The sequence below is a fragment of the Pinus tabuliformis genome, chromosome X (assembly GCF_031772625.1).
Source record: "Pinus tabuliformis cultivar Carrire ecotype Pingquan chromosome X, CPIR1, whole genome shotgun sequence".
Classification (NCBI taxonomy): domain Eukaryota; kingdom Viridiplantae; phylum Streptophyta; class Pinopsida; order Pinales; family Pinaceae; genus Pinus; species Pinus tabuliformis.
The window spans coordinates 717,088,543-717,100,638 of record NC_142308.1 but is presented as its reverse complement, the minus strand read 5'-3'; positions in this window follow the sequence as shown (position 1 = coordinate 717,100,638).

The following is a 12,096-nucleotide window of genomic DNA, read 5'->3' as shown; positions in this document are numbered from 1 at the left end:
GTTAATATATCAAATTGATATAGAGATCATCTTCTTATATGAAAGAAGAAGTGTATGTAAGAGCTACCTCAAGCTTGTGAGGTATATGAAGAAATCTTATGCTTGCGAAATATAAGGAAGGCTTTGTACAAACTCCTCTTGGGTTGATGGATCAAGATTGATCCTATATGATTTGTTTTCTGAAAAAAGTAGAAGAGCTCATGAGTTATAGGGAGTTACATTGATTGAAAGATTTTCTCTAGAGGGAGAAGTCAAGGATCCTCCGAGAACCGTTATTTTAGCTTAAGAGGGAGTTAATCTTAGAATTCAAGATGAAATATCTTGACTAGATAGTTGATAGCATCAGTGGAAAAGGGAGAAAATCAAGATTTCCATGGTAAGATATATACCCAGTTAGGTAATCGATGTATCCAAGATGATGGATAAAGTGAAGGAAGCAGATCGATTTATGCTTGAGCCAAGGAATGCAACTCAACATGTGTTGGAGTACCAACATGGTACAGTTGGTACAATTGGTACCAACATGGAATTCACATTGGGAAATGAGTGTTGAAGACAAATAAAGTTTCTATATTGCTTTAGTTTGGGCTCCATTATAATCTTTTAGATGAGTAGGAAGCAAATGTTTGTTGCACTCAGTGGCCGAGTATATTGTATCTTGGTTGGCAAGTTGAGAAGCAGTATGGCTCCAACTTACAGGATTGTTTGATTAGGTGTAGATGACCACTGACACATTGAGATCTAATACAAATATGTGGTATAAGATGAGAGCAGTGAAGTTGATTATATCTCCATCGTTGAACATAAAACTAATATGCTAACAAAACCTTTGTCCCGGGTGAAGTTTGTATACTTTAGGGACAAGCTTGGACTTATGGAGAACCCATCTATTAGTGAGAGGGAGTACTGATGTGACATCAATAGGGGTATGGCTCAGACTATTAGTGATAATAGGAGCATGGCCCAAACTATTGATGAGGGGACAACGGGGGTATGACTCAAACTATTAGTAATAACATGAGCATGGCCTGGACTATTGATGCATGGACAACAAGGGTATGACTCGAACTATTGGTGATAACATGAGCATTACCTGAATTGTTGGTGAGATAACATGAGGGATATACATTCTTGAGAGGAATGGCCCTTGAGGTTTGGACACTCAATGGAGTGGGTGCCTTTTCAACATCATGGCCTAGAGTTATGCCTTTCGAGTTGGGACATGGGTGTCCCTAAGGTTTAAACATGGGTGATCGTAACCTAGACTAGTTGGAGTACCATGAGGTGAGGCACCCACCGAATCATGGTGACTAGTTAAGTGAGTGCCATTGGTTGGAGAGTGCTAACCTGGGTTGTGGTACCTATTGTATAATGATGATGTTGGTGTAGGTCAAGAGTGTTGACCTAGATGAAAATCCTCTCAATGAGTTGTACCTTTTCTTAGAGAAATTTTTCAACATGAGAACATCTAGATAGTCATTATGAATACCTCCCTAGTTAAGAGAAAGTGTTGATTTTTGTAACTATGGTTGGTCTTCATAATTACTATTTTTGTCCTTGATGTATTTGAGGCATTTTATTCATGCTTGATTCAAAAGAAAACAAAAAGAAAATTATATTAGACATGTTATTCATGTTGGTTGTAAAAAGGAAAATTTTGAATTTGTAAAAAAAAAAAAATTGTCTCCAAAAAGTAAAAGTCGGCCTCCTCCTAGTCAAGTCACCCCTCCCTCAAAGGACACAACCATTCAACTCAATAATAGACTATTTATATGTGACTTTTCGTCCTCCTCTAAGGTGAAAGAATCTCACATCTATGAGGTAATTCACATCTCTCTATTGAAGACAGTTCAGATGTTCTGAGACCAAAAAAAAAGGATGAGTCTGAGGTTTGAAGGGCGAATTTAGAAGGATCAAACTTCTTGTTGAGGGATCATAATCTTTCTATGCTCTATGGAAATAACATATCCTTGTGATGGATGAAAAGGGGATAGATGAAGTGTTGAATCAAAATTTATGTGTTGGACAAAAGGAGTAGGATGAAATGTTGGACCAAGTCTTTATGAAGGGACTAAATTTTTTGTGGAAGAATCAAGTTTTGTGATAGGCAGAAGGCATAATTATAAACAAACCTATTCATAGGTCATATGATGTGAGTAGGAGGATGGACCAGGTATGACGTAGTTATTAACTAAGATGTATCTTTGTTGACTTGAAAATTTGTCTAATGAAAAGGTTTTCCCCCATGTGGGTTTTACCAGAGTAAATTCTTGTGTTCTTTGGGTGGCTATCTCTTTATGATCCTTACTGTCTTAAATGTTATAATGTTGATGTCTTATGTGTAATTTGCTTAATGATGAGATCATGGATAAAGAAAAAAATCATAAAAAAATAGTATAAAAGACACACACACACATATATGTCAACACATTCTTCTTGTAATTACATGCAAAATGACCATATTCATGGCAAAACTTACATTCAAATGGAAGTTGATTGTAATCAACTTCTTGTATGTGAAACAAATTGTCTAAGTTTAGATTTATTATTCTCGGTAAACCCTTTTCTAGGTCCACCTCCTCACAAATCCTAGTGCAGGCTTGTAATCCTTCTTGTGGCTCAAGTCGGTCGATGTATTTTCTAAGTGCATTTCCTATATTCTTAAAAGTTTCCTCATTCCAACGATGTAGTGGGAAGAAGGGAAGCTTGACTGGTATTGAGACTGGTATCAAAACATAACATTTAGGATTAAAATATGGACTCTAGCGGTCTAGATATAACCTTTGGCCCCCCATGAAATATGGACCATTCCTGAAGATGAGATCCTAATCTACTTTGTCTTCATATAGGGAGCTGTAAAAACCTCATCCATAAAATGATGTTGAAACCTTATTTTTAATATTAGGTATCCATTTCTTATTGATTGATGCCCACATTGATCAAAGAGATGACCATAAGCCCATAAACTGGCTAATAAGCCCCTGATTTGCAAGCTTCAAGGCCACTGATTTGGATTGAGAGGCATGAACCTCCACCTTTCTTATGTCATTGATATTCTTCACAAATTTGGAGTATTTGGCCTTATGGAAACATGACCCTCCAACAACAAGGGCGTTGAATGCCGCTATGTTTGGAGGGGGTGGCGAGGAGTTAGATAAGGGTCCTCCCAAACCCTTATCCATCTTCAACAAAGAGAGGAACACAACAAAGGGTGTTGGGTTGAGCAATGCACACCGAGTTATTATTAAATTAAGCACACCAAAATCTTAAACCCCTTAAGAAATCATTATTTTGATCTTTTTAAAGTCAAGAGATAAGTCCAAATAACATTTTGACCCAACCATAATCAAATTACAAAACATTCTTAAGAGAACTTCCTAATATGTACACTATAAAATGACATATTCAAATTCTTACAAGCATTATAAAATCACACTTAATTGTTTAAATTCCAACCTTTTGACTCGTAATGAAGTTGGACATCATTTTTGTTTAATTTATTCTTTCAATATAAATTATTTAAGCATTTGTTTACATACATATCGTCATGATGTCAAAGATTATTAACCTTTAAATGCATTTTAAGTAATGAAAAATAATAAACAAATCCCCAAAGCTATGAATATAAGCAATTAAAATGCTCGTCCACTACCATTCATGCTCCTACCCACATTCTTGCTCATAGTCGTATCTCACACCATTGGTCATACTCTAGCCTCTCATACCTAATTCCCACATTCATTCTCTCATACATGAAGCCTGCAAGCTGATGTACAAGCCACTATCCATTCTCAATGCTCACAGTCACTCCTTTATGCCTACTGCCTACAACCCATATCACTATTCCCATTGAAAGTTTGACAATGAAATGGTGATTAAGTAGGGCTGGTATAATGCAGTTGATTAACAGGCATGTCACAACAACTGAGGAGGGCCCTAGGAAATGTTAAACAATAACTAATAAGTATATATTGATAGGTGATAGATGGGTCACAACAATTAAGGAGGGCATTGGGTGATGATAGACAATAATTAATATGAAGATATCAATAGGCTACAAGCATAATGACTAAGAAGGAATTTTAAGAGGATTGCATATGTTGGACAACATTTTCACCCTTTCTCAATGGATTTCAATTAGATTAACGAATAATGGAGCATTTCACTATTGAGTAGCATCATTGTCTTTGTTTTTATGGAGGCTTTAAAACAAAATGTCGATGCATAGTGTTTTGCTGCAAATTTTCTCAGGTGTGCAAGATAGCTACAAATTGCAAGTCTATGACTAACTCTATTAGAGTCTTGCGGACATTTTTGCACAATATCCAATGAGTTACAACTTACCATTACCAATCTACCAATTTTGTTGTGTTTTGTTGTCTAAAAAATCAGGTATGACTACCAGATTTGAATATACTAGGATACTAGTTCTGTAGGCTCTCTTTTCCACCTTTTTTTCGATGATGATGATAATGAGTATCATCAAATTTTTCATTTTTATGGAGCATTTAACATAAATGTGAATGCATAATATTCTATTGTAATATCTCTAGAGTTAAAAAATGCAATGGAAAGAAATTTTGACAAATCAAAAGTAAAAAGTGAAAAAAATGAAGGTGTGATCAATTTAGAGGGACATTATTATGTTTTCTTCAACCCCATGTGTTATCTCTTGAATTCTCCCTAGAAGAAAATTCTTAACATCACCAAGGGGAAAGTCTAAGGAAATATTCGACAAGCTACCCACTATAGCCCCACAATATTGTCCCTCACTTCTAGGTCTAAGGGTGGTTTCCCAACCAAAGGGGGGTTCCCTATGCTTTAATCCCAAGCCTATTGTGTAGTATGAGTGAGAATATGGCTAGGAGTAAACTTTTAACTTGTTCTAAAAGACTATGGTTTAATGTTAATTGGTAATTATTCAAATGATTATTGGTGCAAGTTGGTGGTGGAGTGTTTAAAACATACTGACCATATGATTTAAGCAATGTATTTGTAGCGAATGAAAAATGCATCTATTAATTATTGATTCCACAATAAAAGTGTAAATGCTAGTTAAATAACGCAAATTAAATTTTTGAATTTATGGGCTTGAAATTCTCATAGACAAAGGGTTTTCCATATCCTATATCCCTCAAATATATTGACATGGCTTGAATAGTGGTACTTGGCCCAATCCCTTAGAGCACTGACCGAGAAGAATAGATTGTTCCCTTGGCCATATTACTCGATTACCATCGTACAAGAGGGTAATCTTCCTAAACGTTGTTTGCGGTACAATATAATAGTTAGGTAATGGAATGAATGGTTTCAAGAGGCCTAGGAGACTTCTAATATACTTAAGATATGTGGAAGTGATTTCCATATTCAAGTAAATCTAATGCAATCCTGCTTGAATGAGTACCAACAAGGGTTACTTAGACCTCCAACATGGTGAGTCTTAAGCTTAATGGGTAGCCTCTTGAAGTCTTTGATATCCGCAAGTGTATGTTTCCCAAACCATAGTTTCAAATGCATAATGAAATGTTGGAACATGTCTCTAGCCTAAAAGATCTCTAAGAAATATCATTCCTAGAGATAAAGTGTAATCATGTTAAGCATTATTATGTTTCTTCAACCATATTTAAACCACAAGAGAATTTTATTTTGCATAAACAAACACCATGTCATTATTTCATAATGCGTTCAGTGTCAATAAAGATAATTTTTTTCTTCCAAATGACCATATATTAATGTGGGACTATGGAATAATGAAATTGACAAACAAGAGAATAATTGCTCTTTAATTTTACTCTCTCTTTTCATGCAGTTGACGGTCCCCAAAGATCGGTGACAACTGCATCCATGAAATATTTGTACCAAACAGACCTACTTGAAAGGATCACTTCTTACTGACTCAACCATGGAGCCTAACCTCGAGAGTGTCAAGAGAATTGAACCCGTCACCTCTCAATAACAAAGATAATTTAACCACAGGGACTCGACCAACTAAGCTAACCATAGAGGCTAATAAATGCTCTTTAATTATTTTACATTTTAATGAATTTATATCACATATCATAATTTATTTATTTTGCAATAATGAACAATAAGGGATAATTGTCATAAGTGCATTAACAATGTGTTGACAATGTTAAACATTGCATTGCAAAAATAAATACTTTGACAATATCACATATGGTTGTTCACAAAACTAAAAAAATCGTAGAGGCGTGATGTATTCAAATGTGTGTCTTCTCACAAAATTATTAATATAATAAAATATTTAGATAATTTTAGATCTTAGCTATCAGAGGTGGCATCAAGTTTATTGGGAAATTTAGGTACAATGAGATTTACAAAGAACCAACATTGAAACCCAAGGGTAAAACATTAACAAAAATTATGCTTTTTTTTTAAACCATGGTGGAATCAGTAACTCCTTGGACTAATTTGGGTCAGGCCTAGGATCAAACCTCATGGCTGCCACTATAACACTAAGAGTATATCCAACAACCTACAAGCTAGATATACCAGATCTTACGATTTAGTAAGAGCCAAGACTCTTGGATAAGGGGAGTCTACTCCTTGAGCCGAGATTTGAACCACGGTCTCAATGGTTTCACCACAAAAACTTACCGTTAAACCATATATAATTGTATAAAAAAAAAATATGCGTTTTATTAAGTTAATGCTATGAATTTTTTTAACTATGCCTAATTAAGGGAATCTTGCAGCGAAGTCAAGAGAATCTGTGCTAGTTCACATGTTTTGCTAAGCCAAAGATCTGAGGGTTCTTTGAATTTTTTTTCTATCTCTGGATCGGTCTGTGTAACCTAAATCAGGGGTGACCTTAGCTTGCTTGATTGAATTGTTTTCATCTAAAGTCTCATTTCGATAATTGGTACCATGAAAGGGTTATATCAAATGTCTCTCTAATGTTGTGGTCTAGCTAGATTGGTCATAATGGTTATTAAATTATAAAAAGAAAAAGATTTATTTAAATTAATTAAAAATAAATTATTTGAAAATTATATCTAATTTTATACAAATTTATAAGAAAAACTCAAATGATAAATGTTACTAAGTGTAATTGTTAAATTATAACTAATGCAGTGATATAAATTAAATGGCTAGTAAATTCTAAAAGATATCAATGCAAAATAAGGAACAAAACACAGAGAATTGGGTTCCTTACGATTATTGGTTTCAACATGCCTAAGAAATGTTTCCAATTATAGCCATGTTACAAAAAAATCTCGCAATTATAGAGATAAAGTCCAAAATCTCAAGTGTAAGCTCCACTGCACCTTCCAGGCGGCCACTATCACCTTACCAACCCTCTTCTTGCTTCTAGTTAGTCCTCCTCTGACTCAAGTGGGGTTCTCTGTGTAGATCCTAGAGATTTAATGGCTCAACTGCACAAAGTCAAAAGCTCTCCAAAACTTCTATTTCACACTTTACCATTCATATGGTTAGATCAATTGGGGTTTGGGTGGAAGATAAGACTACAACTCTATTCCAAAATTGAAAAAAAAAAAGAAAAAAATTGTAAAGAAAAAATTTAAAGTTTTTTTTTTGTAAGCTTCAAATTCTATTGTTGAATCAAGAAATTACATCATATGCAATCAAGTCAAGATCTTTCCCACTGCGGTTTGCCATTGGGGTAACCAGACTAGTGGTGAAAGTGCAATATTTTTTTCTAAAAACTAACCAAAAACAAGCAATGTTTGTGATGTTGTCTAAACATAAAGACAAGAAACATAATTGATAATATAAAAATGCTCCACGAAGAGCTGCTATGATCCAAAACTGTAACCACGAGAGAAATTAGGTAGAGGTTGAGACATTTTTGGGAGCAGTTGGAGTGTCAGGAGAGGCGAATCCTTTTCCTTTAAAGAAAAACATAAAGCGTTTAGATTCTACTAAATCGATGAAGTCCAACAATTCTATATCTTTGCCTTTCTTGCTAGAAACTGATAATGCAATTATTTTGTGAGATTACTATTATGTGTTGTTTGAAATGCATAAATGGATTCAATGCCTCGAAAAACCCTTGGGGTACATAGTTATCAATTTAACAATTATAATTTACCATTCCAACAATTTTTGGTTGGGTTTTGGGCAAAACTCATACGAAAATGTGCTTATAAAAGGGCAAAAATGTAGAAAGTTTAATTATGCTAAATTGACAACATCTAACTGTTTTACATTTTTTTTTTCATTTATCTTTGAAATTCAACGAAACAATTCTGGGTGAGATCACTTTCTTTCATTGTTTGAAATTAACGGATTTAGAACCCTAAAAAAACCATTGAGGCACTAATTCTATATAAATTAAAAAACTCTAATCTGCTATTCCATTTTCGGTCAGATTTTAGACAAAACTCATTAGAAAATATTCCTAGAAAAGGGAAAAATGTAGAATGTTTAGACTATGCTAAAATGATGGAGTTTAATTGTGCTACATTTTTGCCTTTCTCAAGAGTTTGATTATGCAATTATGGTTGAGATCACTATTTTCCGTTATTTGCAATGCAATTTTGAATGTATAAATGGATTCAAAGCCCTAAAAAACCGAGGGGACACTGAACTTGTATAGATTTAACAATTCAAATATGCCATTCCAACAATTTTTGGTTGGATTTCGAGCAAAACTTGTTGGAAAATATGCTTAGAAAAGAGAAAATTTTTAAATGTTTAGACTATGCTAAATTGGTGAAGTTTGGTCATTATATTATTTTGTCTTTCTTGTTGTAATTTGGCAATACAACATCATTATTTTTCATTGTTTCAAATGCAATGCATAAATGGATTGAATGTCATTAAAAGCCTATGGCTGCCCTCAGTTCATACATATTTAACAATTCTGGTTTGCCATTCCCATAATTCTTGGCTAGATTTGAGGCAAAATTCATTGGAAAATATGCGCAGAAAAGGGAAAAAACATTGAACATTTAGACTCTCAATTTTGGTGAAGTCTAACTACTCTACATTTTTGGCTTTCTCACTATTGTCAATTTTTCATGATATCACTATTTTTTATTGTTTGAAATGCTTTTTTTAATGTTGAAGCGGATTCATGGCCTTGAAAAGCCCTTAGGGCAGTCAGCCTATACATATATAACAAATATAATCCACCATTCCAATAATTTTTGGTTGGATTTTGGGCAAAGCTCATAATAAGAGATGTAAAAAAAGACAAAAACATAGAATGTTTTAAACATATTAATGAAAATTTTCCTATATCATTTTAAAATCAGTTATTTTATTTCATGAATTTCTCAAAACAACAATTTAATTGAATTTATTTATGCATTCCATAATGCATTTCAAATAAATAAAAATAGTGATTTTACGGAGAATTGTTTCGTTGAATTTAGGTGAGAAAAACAAAGAGAAAGACAAAGACAAAAAAATTAAATTTAACAATATGGAAATTTTCATTAATAATAATTAGTTTATGTGAAGTTTAGGAAGAAAAAATAATTCAAAATTTTGTGGAAAATTAAATTATTTGGAAAGGAAATCCAAAGCTTGATTAAATCACACAACAAATAAATCTTCCATAGAAAAACAACGAAATGAAAAAGAAGCTAATCCTAATCCTATTACCATTCCATTTGGAATGGAATTTGATCATTACTACTCTATCTACAAACCCGGGTTCATCCAAAAACCCGTTGGTTGATAACCCGTTTGCAGAAACCCGTTTGATAACCCGTTTGCAGAAAGAAACGCCCTTCGTTTGCAGAGAGAAGAAGAAACAAAAGTGCAAACGCACAAGGGGAAGTGTTGCAGGGCTCAGGCAGCGGAGAGAGCAAAATAATTTCATGTGATTCCGTTTGATTTCATCGCAGAGAGAACAGTTAAAGATGGAGCCCATGGGGTTTTGGGGCAGGGCATTTATGAGCATAGCAACGTGGTGAGCAGTGTGGTCAGCGATATAAGTAGAGCAGTGTGGGCAGCAGCGAGAGCAGCGAGCAGCGAACAATGAGCAGTGTGAAAACAGAGAATTTTTATGCAGCGAAAGTATTGAGCAGCAAGCAAGCAACAACAAATGCATTCAAACATGATAAAGGAACTAGAAATTTCAGAACATGTGGAAACAAATGATTTAGGGCAAGTGAAAATTGCCTCATCCGCCAAAGCTGGGAAGTGGGTTTGGGTCAATGCCAAACAATATCGGGGCATTTTAAAACGAAGAATAGCCCGTCTAAAATGGGAGCAAGCAAGGAAGAAACAGTCTAAAAAGAAAAGTAACCGAGTCCTTCGCAAAAAGCACTCAAACAAGTCTCCTCCACAAGCACATGGCAACAAGAAGTCCAAAGGAAAAACCATTGATGATTTTGCCTTATATAGTCCCACATCCACACCTCTCACCTGGTCATTTGATCTTTATGTGAAAGAATTGTTAAATGCAAAACAAAGGTTGGAGGTTTTAGAAGCTAAAGGGCAGGAAAGAGATCATCAAATTCATATAATAACGGCTGAGAACAAGGCGTTAACAGAAAGCAATAAAATTTTAGAAGAACAAGTGGCATTGCTACAGGAAGCTCTCCTAATAGGGAAGACAGAATGGCAACGCATGAAGGCGGATGTGCAAAACATAAAGAAATCTGTAGTGGAAAGTACAGAGATAGTGAATGTGAAATCATCCCAGGATAAAGGGAAAATGATTGTCCAAATAAACAACCATGAAGAGAATGCAAAAGAAGAAATGAAAGAAGATTCCACCAAAGTTTCCAAAACTTGGGCTCAAGTTATTAGCAATTCTGCTAATAAGGAAGGAGAAACACATATTCAGGCTGACAACATGCAAGATAGTGAAGGCAAGGAAAGACAAAATAGCGCAGCAAACATAATTATTAAAGGGGTGAAAGACTATGGAAAAAATGAATGTACTCTTGACCTTGCAAGAGACTTCTTGAAAGACAAGTTGCTATGGCAAGGACAAATATGCCAAGCATGGAGGGTGGGTAAGTTTAACGGGGAGAGAGCCAGGCCCATAAAAGTCATTATGTCTAGCTTGCGTGATAAATATATTATTCTAAGCAAGAAACATCTCTTGAGGGGTTCTCTTTTTTCCTAGAAGAATATTTAACTGTAAAACAACAGGGGGAAAGAAGAGAGGAAATTTTAAAGGTTAGGGCAGCAAGAGATGAAGGAAAGAGAGCATGGATTTATAAAGGCAAAGCTGTGATAGCGCAATTTGGACCTCCTTCCAGAACAGAGCAGCAATATGGTAATAAAGAAGAGGCAACAAACTCTTCAACAGGAAATCAGAAAGCAAGGTCAGTATGGGAAAACAGGGACAAAGACTCAAATGTGAGTCTTACATGTCAAAATAAATAACAATCAAGTCATACCCAGGTTTCCTTAAGATTAGTTTGTTGGAACTGCAGAGGTTACCCATGGAGACGAGGACCTGGGTTAGGGCCTATTGCGGAAAACAGAGACATAATTTGCCTCATAGAAACACATGAGCATGAAGGGTGCAAGACACCTTCGTTTGAAGGATACTGGAAGATGGCAGTGTGGAACAAGGCAGCATGGAATGGCAAAGGGCACGAGGGTATCATGGTTTTAGTAAGGGAGAAAGAAGGTCGTCTCATTCAGTTAGAAAAAGAAGACTCAAATAAGCAATTCATTTGGTTTAAAATATCAGAAAATGGAAACCACATCAGAATTGCAGCATGCTATTTTGCGCCACAGGTTTCAAAAATATACAAAGGTAGAGGGCTTGACCACAAAGATCCATTTGTAGCTTTAAAAGCGGATATTGCAACATATTCTCAGCTAGGTGAAGTCCTTATAGTGGGTGATTTCAATGCTAGGACTGCAAGTGAGCAAGCTAGCATTCTTTGTTGTAAAGATGATTGTGACCCTATTTGGCTTACAGAAGAAAATAATCATCAGTGGGAAAGAATTTCAGAGGACAAGCGCTGCAATATCTTCGGTGAACAATTGCTTACTCTATGTGGGGCCTTTGATTTAGTCATTTGTAATGGCTTGACTAGATGGGCAAAGTCCGGTAATTTCACTTGCAATACTTACAATGGAGCAAGTGTGGTAGATTATGTAATTTGCTCGCATGGTTTGTGTGAGAAAATGGAA